This window comes from Rhipicephalus microplus, chromosome X (genome assembly GCF_043290135.1).
Source record: "Rhipicephalus microplus isolate Deutch F79 chromosome X, USDA_Rmic, whole genome shotgun sequence".
NCBI lineage: Eukaryota > Metazoa > Arthropoda > Arachnida > Ixodida > Ixodidae > Rhipicephalus > Rhipicephalus microplus.
The window spans coordinates 268,563,425-268,584,998 of record NC_134710.1 but is presented as its reverse complement, the minus strand read 5'-3'; the positions used below and the strand labels follow the sequence as shown (position 1 = coordinate 268,584,998).

General features: G+C 45.6%; 1 pseudogene; it reads right to left on the bottom strand.

Moving 5' to 3' along the window:
• Nucleotides 1-9,607: 9,607 nt before the first annotated feature.
• Nucleotides 9,608-20,914, bottom strand: LOC142775249 (kinesin-like protein KIF11; annotated as a pseudogene).
• Between the last annotated feature and the right edge of the window lie 660 nt (nucleotides 20,915-21,574).

Sequence of the window (21,574 nt, the reverse complement as noted above, 5' to 3'; positions counted from 1 at the left end):
GTGGCGGAGTTGAAGAGGTGCCCTGTAATCGATGGCTAGCCTGATCAATTGTCCGCATAGCGGGATCAGAAGCATGTGGTGCTGGAGATCGCAGGGCGGCCTCATGAGTCAGCACAGGGGTCTCAGGCCTTGTTGGCGCGAGTGAAGTGACCACCTGTCGGATCTCATTTCGGGTTAAGTCTGCGAGAGGATTTACGGGTGGTTGGGATCCCGCTTCTTGGAGTTGGCGCAGGTCGTCCCACACGACGCTTCTTATGAACTCTGCGAGAGCATGCCTCTCGCTTTGAGCTCCGATAGAACATGCAGAAATGGTGACGTCATGGCGTTCATACTGTGACGACCGATGCTGGAGAGTAGGCTCCATTGTGGTTGCCTCATTTATGAACTCAACCCGCAGTCGTAGGTGGATTGCGCGCGAAACCGGCGAAGAGCTGCTCTTTTACACCACGCATTAAATGCCGCACCTTCTTTTCCTCGGACATTGCAGGGTCGGCACGCTTTAAGAGTCGAAGCATGTCCTCGACAATCGTTAAAACTCTCTCGTTAGGTCGTTGGTTCCGAGACGAGATGGCTTGCTCCGCTCTCTTTTTTTCGGCGCTGCGGTACGCATCGCGAAACTGTCGGCTGAACTCTTGCCACGTCGCAAAGGAACCCTCGTGATTCTCGTACCACGTTTGGCAGAGTCTTCCAACGCAAACTTTCCGCAGCTTGCGAGCTTCATCCCATTCGTTGATGTTGGCAACTCGATCGAAGTGGTCAGGCCAGTCATGAACATCCTCAAAAATGTCTCCATGAAATGGGCGTGGTGTTTGCGGTGCATGAAAAAACAAGCGGCAGAAAAGAATAGGCGTCGTTGGTTTGACTCAGGACTCGCTCGCTCACCTGGTAGGTAGTCGAGGTCACCGTCTTGTCTTGAGAGAGAGTACCGTGTCCGGGATATATTCCTCGCAGGCGGCGACTGCTTCTTGCCGTGGGAGCTGTAGCTGTCTCCAAGTAGCTCGGTGTGTCAACTGAAAATCTGGAGCACCTCCACCAAGCACCTCCACCAGTGCCACGAACGAAATAACAGAAAGTTACGAATCGACGTCTTGCTCGCCCCCAGATCACGAAGCAATGTTCTCTTTTTCTCTACTTCCAAGCGATTTCACGCTACAGTTGATGGCTCCTACCCATTACCTCTGACAATAAATATATAAGGGAAAGAAGTGGATACCTAAGGGCTCGTTTTCCTGTGTTTTGACACAATGATAATAAAATCTAACAGACAATAATGCCAAGAAAAGTATAGGGGAGGTTATTAGACCGAATTGTAAGCCAATTATGAAGAAAGAAAAGTGCGTGAAAAGATAACTTGTCGTGGACAGGAAAAAACCTCCGACCTTCCGGTTCCTGCCCACGGCAAGTCATCTTTTCACCCACTTTTCGTTTTCCCATTTACCTTACAATTTGGTTTAATTATCTCCCAAATACTTTTCTTGCCATTATTGTCTGTTAGATTTCATTATTATTGTGTCAAAACACCGGAAAACGAGCCCTTAAGTATCCACTTTTTTCCCGTATTCATTAACGAGGGTCTCGTACTGGCAGACTTGGTGCCTTAGATTGTATACGAGGGACTACTGGTCAGCTGCCAGCTCGTAATAAGTTCATGTGCTATGTGACACCACATAGGCTTATAAAAGAGTATGCCACACTCGCTGCCATGGCTACAGATGTCGCTGACTGACAATTGGTTTAAATTCACATATATACCCAATAAAGTGGCTGGTAGGATAGCCACCGAGGTAGCTCAGTGGTAGAGCATCAAACGCGTTATTCAAAAGTCGCAGGTTCGGTTTCTGCCCATGGCAAGTTCTTCACATTTACCTTAAAATTCGGTCTAATCACCTCCCCTATACTTTCCTTAGCATTTTTGTTTGTTAGAATTCATATATATATATATATATATATATTGTGAGCGCTGATTGTGTTGCTCATCATTTTCACTTTCACCTGCGCATACAAAGCACCGTGATCATCATCATCGTAGCGGCTCGCTGCTTGTTCGGTTGCTGGCTCGCGCGTCTGGGTTGACAATAAAACGGTCGCTCCTTCGTACCTGACGTCGTCTCACAAGTGGTGGAGCGTGCTGTGATTCCCAAGTCCTCGTGCACTACCGGTCACCCCTGGAGCTCCGATCAGGTCGACGGCTGTGCTTGCCAACAGTGATGGCGCAAAACGACCCACCCCCTACCGCCTTCTTCGCACCACCCGCTCAGCCTGCTGGGCCTCACCACACCGTGAGTACCTCGCAACGAGACCCTCCAGTGTTTTCTGGCCTTCGCGGTGAGGACGTAGAAGAATGGCTGGACAGTTACGACCGTACCAGTGCTTGCAATTACTGGGATGAGGCACATAAGCTGCGCTATGTACCCTTTTATCTGAAGGAGGTTGCTAAGACGTGGTATCATAACCACGAACGCGACTTTCCTGATTGGTCAGCATTCACGGTGCAGCTGCGTCAAATATTCGGCACTTCTACAGGACGCTCTGAGGTAGCTAAACAGAAGCTCGCTACCCGCATCCAGGGGCCTGACGAATCGTACACATCGTACATTGAAGACGTTCTGGCCCTCTGCCGCCGCGCCCAAAAGGACATGCCGGAGGCCGATCGTATTCGGCAAGTAATGAAAGGCATCAACTCCGTCGCCTTTAATGCTCTTGTCATGCAGAGCCCGACAACAGTTCAGGACATTATTACCACCTGCCAGCGCCTGGACGCACTTTACTCAATGCGCCTTCCACACGCCTCCTATGACACTCGTCTTACTGGCGAGCATGAGCTGCGAGCTCTAATTCGCACCATAGTGAGAGAGGAACTTCACAGCCTTGTTCCTGCCAGCGCACCGACTTCACCTGCCCGCTCACCCCCTCCTAACCTGCGGGAAATTATAAAGGACGAATTGGCGTCGATGACGAGCGTCGCACGTGCCCCGCCTCCTGTGCCCTTACATGTGCCTACGTATGCCGAAGTCGTGTCACGGCCTCCTCCACCTACTCCACCTGTAACTACGGACGTCGTATACGACCATTTGGCCGCGATGGCAGCCAAGGCACCACCACAACCACACTTCCCTGCCTGGCGCCCTACGCGCCCCGTCTGTTACTACTGTGGCATAAGAGGACATATCTCCCGCTTTTGCCGTCGGCGCCAGCAAGATGAACGACGAGGTTATTCTTCCTACGAGAGTGACCGGGCTGCGAGGTCTGACCCCTACGTTCCAGGAACCTACATTCCCTCGTCACGACGTTCGCCTTCGCCTCCTTTGTCCCACGGTGAACCTCGTTCTTCCCGCTCACCCCGCCGTCGTTCACCATCGCCCTTCCGCCGTACTACTTCGCCTTTACGTTCTGCCCTGATGCCCCTCGACAGCCACTCGGAAAACTAGCAGCTGCAGTTTTTGGAGGAGAAACTGCCTGTCGTCGAAGTGTCCCAATTCCTCCTGCGCGCCCTGCAAATTTACTAACTGTTTCTGTAGAAGGCATTTCGGTTGACGCACTCGTGGACACTGGAGCAGCCATTTCGGTCATTGATCGCGAACTATGTCATCGTCTACGAAAAGTGCAAACTCCATATGTTGGTCCGGTGTTATGTGGTGCTAATGAAAATAGAATTTACCCTATTGGACAATGCACTGTTCGTGTTCTGATCGACGGAATTCGTCACCATATACAATTGGCTGTGCTTTCTTCATGTGCTCATCCGATTATATTGGGCTGGGACTTCCTGTCAGCCGCTTCCGCTGTCATTTCGTGTGGTCCACCCGTTATTCGCATTACGGACACTGAAAATTCTAGTGCTTACGATTTTTCGTCGCCTCACCTTGTTGCAGCTGCAGACTTTGTACTGCCCCCGGCCCAAGAACGTATCCTCACCATTAGATCCAGCGATACCATTGACGGTGACGCAGTGGTTGTCCCCGATCAGCGCTGCATTTTCCGAGGAATCGCCATCGCATGTTGTCTAGTGCGGTTTTCGCGTGGTCATGCCAGTCTCACCGCCTACAACACGACAACAGAGCCACAACTACTGCCAGAGGGGTCCACTGTTGCCAGCCTTATCGACATAGCACCGGTATGTGTCGTCACTGTATCGTCTCCGCCGTCAGTCGCTAAGTGTACGCCACCAGGAGGCTCATCTAATGCGCTTAAAGCCACTTTGAGTCCATATCTCACTCCAACGCAAACTAATGACTTAATGGCCCTTTTAACAAAACACAAGACTTGTTTTGACGTTTGTTCGGATGGCTTAGGTCAAACTACGGTGACCTCTCATCACATCGCCACAGACGGTTCTCGTATTATCCGCCGTCGCCCTTACCGCGTGTCGTCTTCAGAACGCAAGGTCATCGAGGAACAAGTCAATGACATGCTCGCACGCAACGTTATCAGACCTTCCACAAGCCCTTGGTCTTCTCCTGTTGTCCTAGTTAAGAAAAGGGACGGATCAGTGCGATTTTGCGTTGATTACAGGGCACTAAACAAAATTACGCGCAAGGATGTATATCCTATGCCTCGAATTGACGATGCACTTGACACCTTACAGGGTGCAGAATATTTCTCAAGTCTCGACCTACGATCTGGGTATTGGCAGATCCCGATGCATGAGTCTGATAAAGAGAAGACAGCGTTTGCTACTCCTGATGGTCTCTTCGAATTCAATGTGATGCCTTTTGGGCTCTGCAATGCCCCAGCCACATTTGAGCGGATGATCGATACGGTGCTGCGTGGCCTAAAATGGAAGACCTGTCTTTGTTACCTGGATGACATCGTCATCTTTTCATCCAGCTTCTCGCAACACCTAGAACGTCTAGACGAGGTGCTCACATGTCTAGCCAAAGCCGGTCTCCAGCTAAATACCAAGAAGTGTCGGTTTGCGAGCCGCAGCATCAAAGTGTTAGGCCACGTTGTCAGCAAGCTTGGCATCGAACCTGATCCCGACAAAGTAGCCGCTGTGCTGCACTTTCCTAAGCCCACCACGCTCAAAGACCTTCGCAGCTTCCTCGGCTTAGCCTCTTACTTCCGCCGTTTTGTCCGTGATTTTGCCACTATCGCGGCTCCTCTTCACAAACTCCTGACCACAAGTGCATCATTTCTTTGGACAGATGACTGTGAAGCTGCTTTCCAGACCCTGAAGCGATGCCTCACGTCAGGGCCAGTTCTTCGCCATTTTGATCCCACAGCCCCTACTATATTACACACTGACGCAAGTGGGCACGGAATCGGCGCTGTTCTGCTGCAGCGTGACCAGGCTTCACAAGAGCAAGTCGTGGCTTACGCGAGCCGTACTCTCTCCCCAGCGGAACGCAATTACAGCATCACTGAACAGGAATGTCTCGCTATCGTATGGTCCGTGCAAAAATTTCGCCCCTATTTGTATGGCCGCCGCTTCACGATCGTCACGGATCATCATGCGCTCTGTTGGTTGTCATCATTAAAAAACTTGTCAGGACGCCTCGGTCGTTGGGTGCTCCGACTGCAGGAGTATGACTACAGTGTCACATACCGGTCGGGCCGCAAACACCAAGATGCCGACGCTTTGTCACGCTGTCCGCTGTTGCAAAATCATGACGCATCTACCTGCTGCGCAGCACCTCCCAGCCAAGAGACCACGCAGATGACCAGTCTTAGTCCCATCGAGCCCACTGCACCGGATGACTTCCTTCAATCCGCAGACCTCACCTCGCTCCAACGTGCAGACACATACTGCCGTACAATCATCGATCGGCTCACCGGCTCATCTCGTGCTCCCAACAGCCGCTTGCGACGACAACTCACGCGTTTCAAACTTCATGACGGAACGCTACTTCGACAAACTTACCATCCTCTCGGTAGCCGATGGGTCCCGGTCATACCTCGCTCACTTCGACTCCAAGTCTTAGAAGCCTTTCATGACGACCCGACGGCTGGCCACTTGGGTTTTCATAAAACCTACGATCGCATTAAGACTCGCTGCTTCTGGCCTGGCCTCTCCACTAGTGTTTCCAGGTACGTCACTTCCTGTTCATCATGTCAGCACCGAAAACGTTCGACATCTCTTCCCGCCGGCCCTCTACAGCCTCTCCCGTGCCCATCCGCTCCCTTCGAGTTCGTCGGCATAGACTTATACGGACCCCTTCCGCTTACCGCCGCCGGTCACCGCTGGATTGTTACTGCCGTAGACCATCTTACTCGCTACGCTGAGACGGCAGCTCTTCCTACTGGAGCTGCCAGCGAAGTAGCCGACTTTGTTCTGCGTGCCATTATCCTGCGCCACGGCGCCCCTCGTGTTCTCCTGAGTGACCGTGGCAAGACATTTCTTTCTCGTGTGCTCGCTGAAGTTTTACAGGCCTCTGACACAATCCATAAGACCACCTCGGCATATCATCCGCAAACCAATGGTCTTACTGAGCGTTTTCATAGAACTTTGTCAGACAAGATCTCTATGTATGTCCAACCCGATCACAAGAACTGGGACACAATACTACCTTTCGTCACGTTTGCCTATAACACTGCCATACAACGCACTACAAGTTACAGCCCGTTTTTTCTTGTGTATGGCCGTGCACCATCTTTTGTTCTAGACACCAGCTTTTTGTCCACGCCTTCTGTCCCATCTGCGTCCCTTCCGGAAGAATTCGCTGCCCGTGTCAACCACTGCCGCACAATCGCCCGCGCCAACACCTCTACCATTCAGGCCCAGCGAAAAGTTCGTTGTGATGCGACACGTCGAGTTGTGTCATTCTACCCAGGCGACGAAGTGCTCCTCTGGACACCTGTTCGCACACCCGGCCTCTGTGAAAAATTCATTCACAGATACCTGGGTCCTTACACCGTGCTTGAACGAACATCGGCCGTAAATTATCGCGTCGCGCCGGTTACTTCGGCTTCTGATCGCCGTCGTCGCGGGACCGAGATCGTCCATGTGTCTCGCCTGAAACCTTATATCCAGCGCTCATACACCTACTAAATGAACGTCTTGCAGACCGCTTTCGTGTAGGGGGGAAATAGTGTGAGCGCTGATTGTGTTGCTCATCATTTTCACTTTCACCTGCGCATACAAAGCACCGTGATCATCATCATCGTAGCGGCTCGCTGCTTGTTCGGTTGCTGGCTCGCGCGTCTGGGTTGACAATAAAACGGTCGCTCCTTCGTACCTGACGTCGTCTCACAATATATATATATATATATATATATATATATATATATATATATATATATATATATATATATATATATATATATATATATATATACACACAGATGTGTGCAAGTGAGAAATTCTTGAAGAAAAGTGCGCGGTGGAGCTGAACCCCTCAACCCAGTTAACGACTGGCATGGAGCTGATGAAATGTCATTTTGTCAAGGCCCTCTAGCATATTTAGCGAAGATGAGGTCAAATAGGAGAGGGAAAACACAAGATGAGAGCTGCCTCGTTTTGTTCTCTTTGTTGTTGTTTTTTGTTTAAAATTGTGCGCTGTGCCTAACAGAAATGACATGATCATCAATTGCCCAAACTTTCATCCTTCTGTTAGTGAAATGTTGTGTGATGGATCTGTGCTTATCTAGAGTGAATAGTCTATTTCAAATTAGCTTTTGTTTTCTCCTTGAGAACTGACACCGTTATATCACAAAAAAACCTCGTTCCCATAAACACAAGTGGGAATACGTTGCACCAGCAACCACGATATGCGAAGCGTCCCTATGACAACTGTTTATTCTGAAAGCCTCCAGCTGACAATTCGTGCATGAAATAATTTGTTTTATAATCGAGAAAAGGCAAGTGTTTGTACATTTGACCTCAAAGTGGCTTAAATGTCAATTTTTATGTTGGGACTGCAAACCAACGCGACGCCGCGCATATTCCATTGCAGTCTATGGCGGTCTTGTTCGTTTTCACTCTGTACTCGCGGACAATTTGTCTTGGCAATGAAGGGAAAGCTCCTGGGGCAAACCTTCTGCACATGTACCTCTCCGCGAAGTATTCCGGTATGTAAAGCGTCCCGTACCGCCGTGAAAAGTGATGGCTGTGCGCGGCCAGCATTTCATATCAATAAAGACACCCTTGGCATTCCAGGTGTAAAAGGTGCAAAATTTTTACGCGTTCAGAAACATGCTGTCACAACAAATAAATTAAAACAAATATAAATATCTTACCGGTGTGAGCTATGTCTTGTGTCAAGGAGCAATATGGAAAAAAAGAAGGCAAAATTTTCATATGTTGCGTCGAAAACAAAGACACCAATTTAGGACTACATTCATTAGTGGTAGAATATGCACGATTTGGCTCTGTAGCATTGGCTGCTTTGTCACGAAAAAAAAAAGGTCCGCGATTATAGCAATACGGCTGCCGGTGGCTTCACATGCTCCCATTGACGGAGGTGGGACTGCCACTCCAGAGGTTTTATAGAGCTTCGATGGGACGGCCACTCTTTTTCTGCACTTGCCTCCAAGTGAGATTTGCACCAGCAGGAATAATAGTAATACTCTTTGAATATAAAAACATAAAATAAAAATATTATGAAATGGCAGGTACTGATACACTCTTAAGACAAACACTAAAGTACAGAAAAAAATGGGTGCGCCGGAAAACACATAAGACGAATCGGATGCAAAAAAGTTAGCTGAAAGCCCTACTTCGCATAACGTTCCAAATAATTGTCATAGCATTCATTGCTTCGTCCTTCAGGCGAGATTGCTGTTTCGCGCCATCACCAGCGTTACGGAGGGCGAATCAGGTGGTGATGATGATGATGATGATGATGATGATGATCATGATGATGATGATAGACACTCGCTTGGGCTTGCCTTGTCGCGGATGATGGTACATAAAGGCACCAAAGAAAGTGCGCTAGCAGTTTCGGTGAAATAATGCAATTTAGAGCAGTATGGTGAAGCAAAAGCGGTTTGGCGCAGCACTTCCACCCTCTATTTTGCTCGGTATTCCTGTTAAAAGGCTTTATTTGAGTATGCGTACTGTAGCACTACAACAATAAACCTATTACTATTTTGCATGTGAAAGGAATCTCTCTTGTGGCAAAACTTACTCGTGCACCATAGATACAAAGAGATACTACTGTGGGAATGTGTCGCCACATAAGAATATTAAGTTTTATGTTCCATAGCAAGTCAGTGTTACTAAATAGTTTGTAAACCCTTATATAAGCTTTTAGATCGCCATACCAAAATTGAGCTGTAAACTAATTGGAGCCGTTGAATCTGCCCCAAGCCAACATTTTTTTTTTTTTTGACAGTGAACAAAATATCAGGGCTCTCCAGCCCACTTTTGGCAATAAGAAATATATTTCATCTTTTCAATTTACACTTGTCTTCAGTGTAATCTATTCAAGGGTTCTGAAATGACAATGTAAAGCGAGTCCAGTACAAGAACACATTCAGGAAAGGTTCATGACTGATCACACTGCAAAATGTAGCACAGAATTTGTACAAACGAGTGCTGAAAATTGGGTTGAAGATGGCAGTCTCGGGTGAGGTGACAAGAATAATGTTATGTTCTACTGAACTATACATGTAGCACAGTCGTATAACGTCATTTTGATGCCTTCTGGAGGTGACGGTATGGTCTTGGTTAGTGCAGGTTCTCAGGCTGCTCCACTGATGCAGGCCATGATGGGGCAGGAGGTGTAGCAAGCAAGCACTGACCTAGATCCTTGTCTTTGTCTCTCTCCATGGCATGGAGCTTGGCTTCGATTGCTGGAATTTGGCTGTTAACACTGCATGAAAATGTGTGCCAAATTTAAACGTAAGTAGGATCACATACCGAAAACAACCTGCATGATATGAGAAGCTCTCATCTGGAAAATAACAGTTCTATTTCTGCTGAATTGGGATTCTTTTATATGCACAGTCCGCTTGTGCTAATCCACAAGTTCACTGTGTTTGTAACAACGTATGTGGGAACATGTGTGTGGGTATGAACGCTTTCAGATATTTCACAGGAAACCAAACAACAATGCTTAAAGTTTCCAGTTTTCTGCCATAACACAGGCACCATTGCTATGCTGTGCCACTTACAATGCTAATCCCACCAAGTTTTTGAGATGCCAGAAGCTGTCAGGGCTGGTGCCTACAACAACCCGCACCAGAAGATATGTTTTGCCAACATGACGCATTGACAGTGAATACCACTTGGTAAATAGTGTATAAGAGCGACAATAAGCAAAGCTGTTGGAATTGATGCATTGCACTGGGTCAACCAGCCAAGGTTTGCAATAATGTATGTGTAAGTAAAAAATTACGACACTGCATTTACAAAAGCATTTCACAATCCCAAGAATAGATGGAAACTACACGACTTGCGGAAGACACACTATGCATATAATTGATGATTCATCAAAATAAATCGTACTCCACTCTGGTAAACACAGGCACTGACCTTTTCTTCTAGCGTTTGCACGGCGCTTATCAGACTAAAATAAATGCCATCGCTACTCATTGCCACAAGCCTGTTATGCATAAAAAACTGGGCACAACAACATTAACGAGTGTTTTTATATTACTTTGTCAGTGCGGTTGCTTGATCAGTAATCATGACAACTTAGTTTGTACACACAAGGTTCCTATATATTTTTGCCAGGAAGATGAAATGATACCACTACTGCAGGTTGCTCAATCTTCTATTTCTGAAGCTTGTTTGCGATGCAATAAAAGACGTGAGCTATACAATTTTTTAGCATAAACTTTCATTTTATAAAAAGAAATGCAAGATTTCAGAAATTATTGACATGAAAAGAAAGTTTTCTCTGGTTTTCTTAATGACCGTCTAGAGAAAAAATTTTAATGCGAATAAGGAACTGACGCTCTACATTGTAGTACATTCAGAATGTTTACTTCTTGTTTTCCTACTTTTCAGACACTAATACGTGATACTGCATGCTAAAGAATAACTAAATCTTCTGATGATTACACACCAGCTATTGCCACGATCAATCTACAAGCACAAACGTGTGGCTTTCACTATTTGATCAGTTTTACTATTGATCACTATTTGTATGATGGGCATATTTTGTGCAATATGAATAATTAAACTGCGATTAACTGCACTTTTTTGCCTAACATACTTGAGGTGTCATTTTAAACAGCCCTTGTCAAACACAAGGCAATCAGCTTACGATCAAAATCTAAAAATATTTTTTTTAAAAAATGGCAGCGTACATAGTGCAGAGCTCTCTCTGAATTTGAACATTAAAACTTTCACATTCATTTCCTCTACTAGGACTGGTTCAATAGCTAAAAAGTAATGACGCATAGTTTACATCTCAACCAAGTTGAAGTTTTGGCGATTGCAGATACCATATGACATATGTCTGCACCTAATGAAGCTCAGTGCAGATTTTATAGCCAACACTGTTTTCTATATCGGCACCTGCTGTTTCAGATTTTACTCAGTTTTCAAACAGCAGGAATTGTGATAATAAAACTGGTTTTTAAAATACTTGGTGTATAACGCTTATACAATCACGTCAAAATTTTACAAAAACCCCAAGTTGGAAAATCCCACAACGTTGTGGGCGGTATCATGCACAAACAAAGGCTGTGTAAATTGAAATATGATGGACCACAAATACCTGTAGGGAACATGCGGTCCTTTGTCAACTAGAGCAGGTATGACACGACCCAGAGTCAGGAGAGACTGGTCGATAAAGCCTGCGAGAGTCATGCAAATGGCAATGAGACACCATACCTTGAACATCAAAACATGCATACTTGACAAGTGACAAAGTGCATGCAAGGGCTTAAGGTACAACAAGTAAACCGGGATAGTGCAGAGTAAACGCATAGAAAACTGAGACACCGGTACTGCGAGAAATAATTTAGTATAATTATTTAAGCATTTATACACACAAAAATTCTGATTGCGTTCCTAAAAAATAAGCAGTGCTATCAGCACCTTTTGTCTACTAATTACAACTAAAATTATAAACTTTAAACTTATATAAACTCTGAAAATAAATTCAAGTATGTTACGTGCCAGAACCACAACGCAGTTGGAGGCACATATCATAGAGTAGACAAAATTCTTTTGAGCCCTCATCAAAATGAAGTTGAGAAATACACTCAAATTTTAACCCATAGCATAATAATACTATCAAAACTGACGAAAACGGATCAAATGTTTTTTAAGCATACAGAATACAACGAAATGTGCCGTTTCGATTACCAGAGGTACGTACTCTAATAGTCTCCGAAGAACAAGAAAATTACCTGTTTCACGCGCTCTCCTCTCAATGGAACCTGATCGGCCAATGTACTCACTCCCCGCAAGATCAACCTTGGTGTGAAATGGGATGAAAAACAAATCAATGCAGGCTTGAGCAGAAATAAACCGATACGAAAAACAGGCAAGAAGAAACTATGTTTCAGTTATACTGAGGTGATCAAATGGACAAGAAAAATGCAATAGCTGCACAGACAACTTCAGCCAATTAAAGTGGAGAGTTAAATGCAGAGATCTTAGGGGACAAATTGAGAATATTTAGAGGCAACATTGCATAGGAAACAAAGGAATTAAGTTAACAGCACATGCGAGAATGCTTTTCGGGTGTTAGAGTCAGTGACACCATTACTCACGAGGTTGAGTTTTCAGTTTTTACTAGCTCCTCGCCATCGTCCGTTGTCTCGTGGATGTGAACTGTGACCGAGACTACTGTGTGGCTTCGCGAAGACGTTGCATTGAGAAGTGTAGCTGCAATTTGACGTTTTGCTGCACCCTTTTGGAGGATGAAGAACGCCTCTTCGCGGTTGTGCACCATGATCTCCTCGAGCCCCGGGAATATCACCGAGCCGTAAAAAAATACAGCAGAAACAGTGAGCTCCCAGACAAGACGTTCCCGTGCTGGAAGTAGAATATCACACCACCCTAAATTATTCTAATGACATCCCGGTTGCAAGAATATATTTAGATGTAAATACAGATGGTCTCACACGATTATTTCAGATTGTTGGCGGGTTTGTGGGATTCAATCCACTAAATTCACTCAAGCTATGACACGTTGTAGGGGAGTGATTTCAAACACATGAGGATCTTTGATGTCTACTGTAATGGGCACAGGGCACTGGCCTCTAGCACTTGCGCCCCCATTCAATGGAGGCAAAATGCTGGGAGTCCATGTGATTAAATTCAGATGCAATTTTAGGGAAACCCAGGTAGTCCAAAATTTCTCTAGAGTCCTTCAGGTAATGCCCCAACAATTAATAGTAATTATTACTTTGCCACTATTGAAACTAGAGCACCGTGATTGGAATCAAACTGGCCATCTTTCAGGCGAGCAGCCAAGTGCAATAACGACTATGCCACTGCAGCGACTCATCTGCTTACATAATGCAGCAAAACTTGTTCAAAGCTCAGCTGAAAATATCATGAACCACAAAGCCCAAAAAAAACCTAAATTTGTTTTTATTAGATGCAGTCTGCCAGCTTGATGTTTAAGGAGAAGAAAATTCCTTCACCAGGACATGATGTATTTGCATGTATCCATAAGCTAACTTACACTCAGCAACCAGTAACCACCACCGTATGGTATAAGAGGAGGAAGAGGAAGGAAGGACAGGGAGGTTGAGTATGGGCACCACCCGTTGGTGCTGCCTATAATAGGGCCTAACGTCCCGAGGTGGGAGGCCCAGCTTGCAGGATCAAGCCTTGGAGACCAGAAATTTCTCGTTAACAGGGTCAAATGGTTCGCTAGGAGCCCATAAATCTTGGACTAGCGATACGCCCAGCCTGGATGACTTCCGTCAGCTCACTCTTTTATTCTTCTTTCCTATTCGTTCTTCCTAAATGGATTTTCCAGATAAGCAGTGCAATAGAGATATCAGCGATTATTCATTTCCCTTATTCCCGTTCCAAGATACAGCCAAACATTAGTAGAAAAAAAGCAAAACAAAAACAATAAAATGCTATGTGCACACGGGTTAAAAAAATGAGTTGAGAATAAGAAGGCAATAGGAAGCCAGGCTATTCCAGTGGTGATCAAGTGCAAAAGAAACGACATCTCCATTTGCCTTAGAGGGACCACTAAAGGAAAATAATTTATGTCAGAGAGAAAACTCAATGTATGACAACATCTAAAACGGCAATATTATCAACAGCAGTGCCCTACTTAACGAGAATTCAAGCGAAATATATCACACGACGTGCCCCGCAAGTGGGAAATTTCGAAAATCATATGGATGATGCAAGAGCGTCCGACTACAATTGTTCACTAGTAATCAAACTGCTGCAATACAAAAAATTTCTGTGCATCAAGAGACCTAATAAAGTGCTGCTTGTTCGTTCCTGCTTGATTTATAGAAAGAACCGCTTGGCGATACTATAAGAACTGGCGTGAGTGGTTCGATAGTTCCGTTTTTGCTTGGTTAGGCTGGATAGATGGTGCCATCTAGCGGAATTCAATTCAACCAAGCTAGGAGGATATAGTTCAATGGCCTTTGCTGCTGCCTTGGCGCCCGCTACTTTTGTTCTGCTGCTAATAGTGTTGGCATCCATGCTGTAAAAGCGAGCACTGTTGGGCACGGCAACAGCCACGTCAGAAAGACCACTTTCAGGCGGGTGATTTGAAGTGCGATAACACCCTGCGAACCGCTCAAACAAGATTTTATTTCAAAATACGTACTTTCTTTGCACAAAACTGGCACTGTGAGGTTTTTAGACCACTCTTTGAACAATCAAATCCGATTTGAGATTTGTCTTTAGTGTCCCTCTAACTCAGGCTTACTGAAATTAGAGTATACGCACCGCAAAGCCTGGTGCTTACAAAAGATTAATAAACCTAACTGCACCGGAAAGAACTTCCTGCAATAAGCACATAGGAGAGGTTGGCATGGAGTGAAATTTTTTGAATGAATGGAGTCAACTCTCTTTACATAGGACAGTCACAATCCAGAAAAATGGGTGCTTACTAGCCAAAGTCCAAAAATACCCAAACTCTGCACGAGCAGGGGGGGGGGGGGGGGGCTGTTTAAAGTTAGCTTAGCAGCATGGAGCCGGCTGGTTCCAGTGCACGTTTAAAATAGGAGAGTGTCGTTAGAGTAGATGCACGGACGCTATGCAAACGGTCACTGCTTTGCAGCAATACTTAGCCTGATAATAATAAGTTTATAGCATAATAATCAAAGTAATCCTAACTAGAGCACAAGAAGTAGACACTTACAACACTTATGAAACCGTACAAACTTAGTACAATATACTTACAACTTATCACAGCCTTTGTACGATATTTCAAGTTTCTAGCAGGCTTTTTCAGCCACTACCATTCATAACAATAAAATATTTTTTTGTGTGTGGATGGGAAGGCCCATTTGCTTAAATAAGGCTGCTTACTGTTCACTGAGAGCACTTGCTCTTGCACAGCATCAAGTGCACGCTGACCGGTCCATAGTTGGTCTGAGAGTTTGCAACCAAGCAGCACCAGAGGCACGTCTGCCAATAATATTCTAATTTGACAGTTTAACACACTTGCTTGAAGCACCAGAAAATTTCACTTTCAATATTTCCATTGCGACGCCTCATTATACAACTCAAGCTCCTCATTCTACAACTCAAGGAAGGACACATTGATGGTGAACTCAAGATCTTGCGACTGCAGCTTTTCAAACAGCTGCTGTAGCGTGCGTGGAATGATGCCAGCCAAGGGGTCGTCAGCCCAGCCCAAGTTCACATTCGATTTGTCGCCTTCCATGGTGAAGGTCTTGCCTGTACCTGTTTGACCGTATCTGAAATTTTGAATTAGAGCGGTGACAAGCAAGCTACAGAGGCACTGCAGACTAGTTGTGGTACAGATAAAAAAGGCAATTTTGACGAGATAATTCACACTTAAAGAAGAAAAAAAAAACACCTAGGGACAAGTGGGAACAAAGCAATAAGGCAGTGTGTTTGAGCTTTGCTGGAAACCGAACAGCTCTGCATGCGTGTGGGCAGTAAAGAAGGGGAAAGCGGGAAGGGGGGGGGGGCTTGGGTCAGGCAGAAGTTATTGCCCTACTCAGGCCATGTTTATAATCGAATGGGACAAACTTATGAGAAAATTTGTGAACTACGCTGATGATGGCATTTTTCTTAAGGCCAGGGTGCCCGGCATGATTGCAATAATTCTGTCGAAGCATAGACCAGCAAGAAAGCCAAAAGCACAAGCAAGAATATTGAGGATGTTTAAGAGGCTTCACATTGCATGGTTGTACAGCAGGCTTATTCAAGAAAGTGTCACTTATAAACACATATTCATCTGAAATGCGTACGTGTGCTGCAAAGAAACTGGGAAGATAAATATATGAAGCATCATTGTTCCATCCGTCCTAACTTTGCTTACAAAAATAAAAAAGCGGCATGGCAAGATGTAAAGAGACAATGCAGCTGTTACAGCGGAACTTAAGTGTGGGGGGGATATTTACACGCGCCCCTCCCCCCCCCCCCCCCCAGATAACGCCGATGCTAAAGGTCAAAGCAAAGGAGACGGAAAGGCTTGTCTAAGCTAGCAGACCATTTGTGTCGTTGTGTGAAATAAAAAACAGACAAACCTCAAAGTTAGTTAAGCCAACACCTGCTAAATATTTTCAAAGCCTACGCCCTCCCAGGTGACGCTAGTGATCGCCGTTCTACGAGTCGGCTCCTCAAACCGACCCTCCCGTCCCTTCTTCTTCCAAGTTCCCAACGGCACTTTTCCTCTCTTGCTGCTTGTGGCCAGTTCGTCGAACCAGTCGCTCCTGTCCTGTTTTTCTACTGCTACTTCTGCGGAATGCAGGTCTCGACATGCTAAATAAGGATTGTGTGCCTATTTGTGCGAGCAACTACAAGACAGAAAACAAGGTGCAAGCGTTTTCGTTCCCGAACGATGAAATGATCTTCAAGAAATGGATAAGCTCGACTTCTAGACGGGATTTTGTGCCTACTGCTAACAACAAGGTACGAAGTTTATTCTCACTACTGTTACCATGAATTGGCGGTTTATAAGGGAGCCATGACAAGCGCTATGTTTTTTGATTATATCGCAAGGGTAATCCTGCGCTCTGCACCCTTGCTACTGTAATGCAGGTATATGTCTTAAACTTACACTCGTCATGTATCGAGTGTACATCATCGTATACAAATCTCCGGGCAGGAAAAATGCTTGAACTTCCCCTAAAGGTGTCCCGTCTGCGCCTTGGATCAGTGCCATCTACATTTCTTGGCTGCCCTTCGTATCTGTCGAAGCAAGATGCCCTCCCAACAAAGAAATCTTCAGATGCCAAGAAAGCGCGCCTCGAGGCAGACAGTCTTGCTCATGCTATTGATGACTCCGCCGCCTTCCAGCGTGAGAAACAAAAGCCGCCAAATTTGTGTCTTTTCCTGAATTGATGGAGCGCCTAAAAGGGAAATGCATTTTAGATGAGTGGATCGTTATTTGTCCCCCAAACTGCGCCACGTTCCTGCACATTGTAAATGAGTGCTTGCCTGTTTTTCAGTCCTCTGTTACTATGTAGAGCCAGCTTGTACGAGACGAACACATTTTTTCAGTAACAGCGTATGCTTTATTCTGCAACCAGATAGTCGAAAATAGAGCAGGTGCACCGGAAGGGGCAAGAGTGAAAGAGACAAAGTAGAAACAGAGAGGAGAGCAGCACATTGTTTGGAATGGTGCTCCGCAGGTTTTTATGACCACAGGGTGCGCGGTGGCCCTCACGTCACTACAACTGTGTTCGGAGAGCTTCGTATTACTGTGTGTGTACACAGTAACTTCGTAAAACGCATAGGTGACTGTGTTGTGCCAGATAACATCAGTAATATTAACCATTTACTTGACAAACTGAATAAGTTGCAGCCGATTTCTGGCGACAAAGCTTCCCCTGATGGAGCTGCTTATTTTATAGCAAATCTCTTTAAAAAGATTGAGGAAAATGTCCCTGAGAATAGAAAGGACACTCAAATTTTTGAGGCGGCAAGTGTTGTTGGTTGAGAGAGAATACAATACTCGTCACTAATAATGGTATTTGCCTGCATATTGCACAATATATCTCCCCATGCTCATAAGTTTTTTAGGAGATCAGGTTCTTCGATTTTGCCACATCCGAGTATTATCAGAAATGTATGCTCGTCCTTCAAGCTATCACCTCAGAATAAATCAGGTGATCAGAAATTTCATAAATACATTGGCCAGGGATATAAGAAACTGAAGTCGCATGAGACTGCCGTCACTTTAATGGTAGACGAAATTGACATTGAACATTACATGGACTACAAAGAAGGGAAGACTGCGGGGGCAGCAGTGAACAAAGTTGGGCAGCACTGAACACTGCCCATGTGTTCATGGTTCAAAGTATGTTAAGCTGTTTTTGCGAGGTTGTTTACATTCTTTCTGTGCGAACTTTAAATGATGAGTCGCTTCATGCTGTATTGAAAAAAGTCATTCTTCAGCTGTAAAATATCGGCTTTAGAGTTTTAGCTGTATGAATCAGAAGTGGTCTCAGAAACCACTTCTGAGAACATATGTTCACAAAAGTGGCCGGCAAGTTTTCATGCGGTCTACAATCCCAGCTGCCGGTAAACTTCGCCGTGGTCTACTGTGCCGGCTGCCGGCACTACCCCACTAAAGCAAATATACCGGCAGTTTGGTCACGATACTCTAGCCAGCCGATGGTGACGAAGTGCCGGAAGCATACTGCGCAGCCTGCTCTAGCGGCTGCCGGTGCAGTAGGCAGTTCCTTTGCAAATCCTACAAAAAAAATGGGTCAAAGAAGACGTGGAAAAAGACAACCACAGCAAGAAAACTCACGCAAAGACTGTGCAATTGTAGCCCATGATGACCTCGGCTATGGTGGGCGCCATGACTGCCCGGTACACGTCGATCTGCATAACACAAATAAACAAAAAATTGTTACGTGAAGGGCACTAGTGCCGAGAACTAGCAGTACGGGTCTGGAAGAGCGCTCATGCTTACCTGCTTTGCATCAGGCCCAAATATTTTATCGAACGCGAACGATTTGCGAGGGGTCCGTTCCGGCCTTACTCGGTCATTTACAAGGATCTCCTTCCTTTCCTCTATGTTTTCGATAGCTCTGGCGGAGCCGTTCCCTTTCTCCGTTGCAGTTGGAGGCCTAGAAGAAACGCACGGGTCATAATTAACATAACACCATAAAAAACACCACGTGCCCTTGCACCTTCCCCAAGCGACTTCAATAATAAGGGCTGAAGAGTCGCTGAAGACAACTAACGTAACGTTAAAATAAATCTTAGATTTGCTGTTCCCTACATCATGATAACGGATTTTGACGTGCTACGAACAACAGAAACGGTCATAAGCTTACCGGCACCAGACGAAAACTTGGATGTTCTGGTTACCCAGCTTCTTGGTAGCCATGGCAGTGTGAAAAAAAGCCCAGGAGGCGAAACTGCGAAAATGAGCTCCTTGCAGCACGCACAGCCACAAAACTGAACTACAAGCAGCCACAGAGGCCACTGCCGTGAGCCTTCTTTTTTTGTTGTTGTTGTTCACCTATTGTTAGTGGCCCATACCCACTATGGGGGATTGGCCAAGAATCGAGTGATTCTAAAAGTTACTGATCAGATTTGGAATAATTGAGGTATAATGGAATGATTACCGATAGCCTAGGAAAGTGTGGTTCTTCATGTAATGCATAAAAAATTGACATAAACAAATTTATTTATAGAATAGAGCAATAATCTGATTTATTACTAATATAACAATGTGGACATGCTAGGATAATGAAACTGGTTACTCAGTCAACCTATTAGTTTCTTCAGTATAGTCCCGGACGGCCGCGCATACTGTCGCATTAGAGAAACCAGAAATGGAAGCTCCGAAAGACAAAATCACAGGCACAGATAAGTCCATAGCAATACCACGTAAAGGTAATTTAAAAGGGTTTTTCGTAATGAGTTAAACCGCCTGCAGGTCAAAAAGAAATGATCTATTGTTTTCAGTTCATCACAGAATGCGCACAGTGGCGAAGGTGCCTGAGTAGACCTGTGTTTAAAGAAATTTAGATTTGGTACCCGGCGACGCAGCTTTGTGATAGCTACTTCTTGTTTTCGAGTGCGGCAAAAGTCTCTTCGCCAGGGATATATTAAATGGCGATATTCTGTAGAGTTTGTTAGTGCTGAACCTTTAAAGACTTCCATAAGCATACGTCTGCGGAATCGAGCAGCAGTCACATAAGCGGATGATAGACAGAGCGGTAGAGTTGGTTCGCTGATTCACGACTTAGCCAAGGAGTCGGCTAATTCAATTAGAAACAAACCTTTCTGTCCAGGCAACCAAACTAATCGTACTTTTCTCAAATGCGCAGGTACAAGTACACGGAACGCCTTTGTTACGTGATTATCAGCACCAACAGAAAGGGCCGCACAGAGAGATAGGGAATCTGTTATTATGACAGCTGATGCCTTTTTTTGAACGCACCACACTTTACCAGCGTCAAACTGCCATTGGCCATAACTTTACCACGTGATAAGGCGATGTTGATGGCAACCGATTGAAATACAACGGTACAGTGTACTAGAATTCTTCTAGTACACTGTAACTCGGCTGCGACGTAACGACGTCAACGACACTACCTTCGAAAATACTTTCATCAAAAAATCCCCCCAAAAAACTGGCTTTTCCGGCCGTTTTTGGCGGCTGTGTCGAGCGCGTGAAGCTTCCTGCAGACTTTTTATCACGCATTTCTTCGGCTAACTTTCCCACCTTTCGCCCTACCGCGATCCTGGTGTCCGTTCTGCGTACCTTTTAGTGCACGTGAATCACACTGGAGACGTGTTCCCACGCGTTTTCGAGTGGTCTTCGCTGCTTTCGTCCTAATGAGATCATGGCCTTTGGGATAACCGTAGAAAACAGTGCGCGTCGGGCAAAAGAGGGGCGAAAACAAAGAGGCCAGCGCTAACTCAACGGGCTGCCACGCACACAAGCTCCACCGACGCCGACTTTACGGGCACAATTACGGACCTCCGGGTTTATTGCAGGGAAGACATTTTTTTATCAATGTGTCTCGCCCACAGCCTTACCGAAAATTTCATAAAGAGTAAAGAGAAGCGTAAAAGGGGGAAAAAGTGATCTGAAAGAAGCTGTACAAATTTCGGTGCCTGGTTCGTCGAGCGGCAATGTCCGAAATATCATTTTTATTTTCACAAAGAACACATCAAATAAAGAAAAAGCTTAGCGTGCAACTTGCCGTGTTTATCGTAAACGCCGACAGTGCAAGAAAGAGTACAACAGCCATACGCTGAGATTTCATCAAGCGTATCTCGGCAAGACAGCGTGTTGAAATCCGTTCCGTTGGTTTCGGATAGCACCGGCGCACGCGGCGCGCAGGCCACGTGCTTTTTGAGACAGAGAGGGAGTCATGCCTTCTGCTTCGCATTCATATGTAAACAAGAGAGGAGAATTCGCCCAGTCAATATAGCCGACTTCCAGCTTCATCACGGGTTCACAACGAGTGACGTCAGGGCCTCTCCTTACCTTTACTTCCTCTGTGACTACCCACCATTCTATGCTCGCTGAAGCGCCGTGTGTTGCAGCTCCCATAGACACTAGCGCCAGAGTTCCCTCTA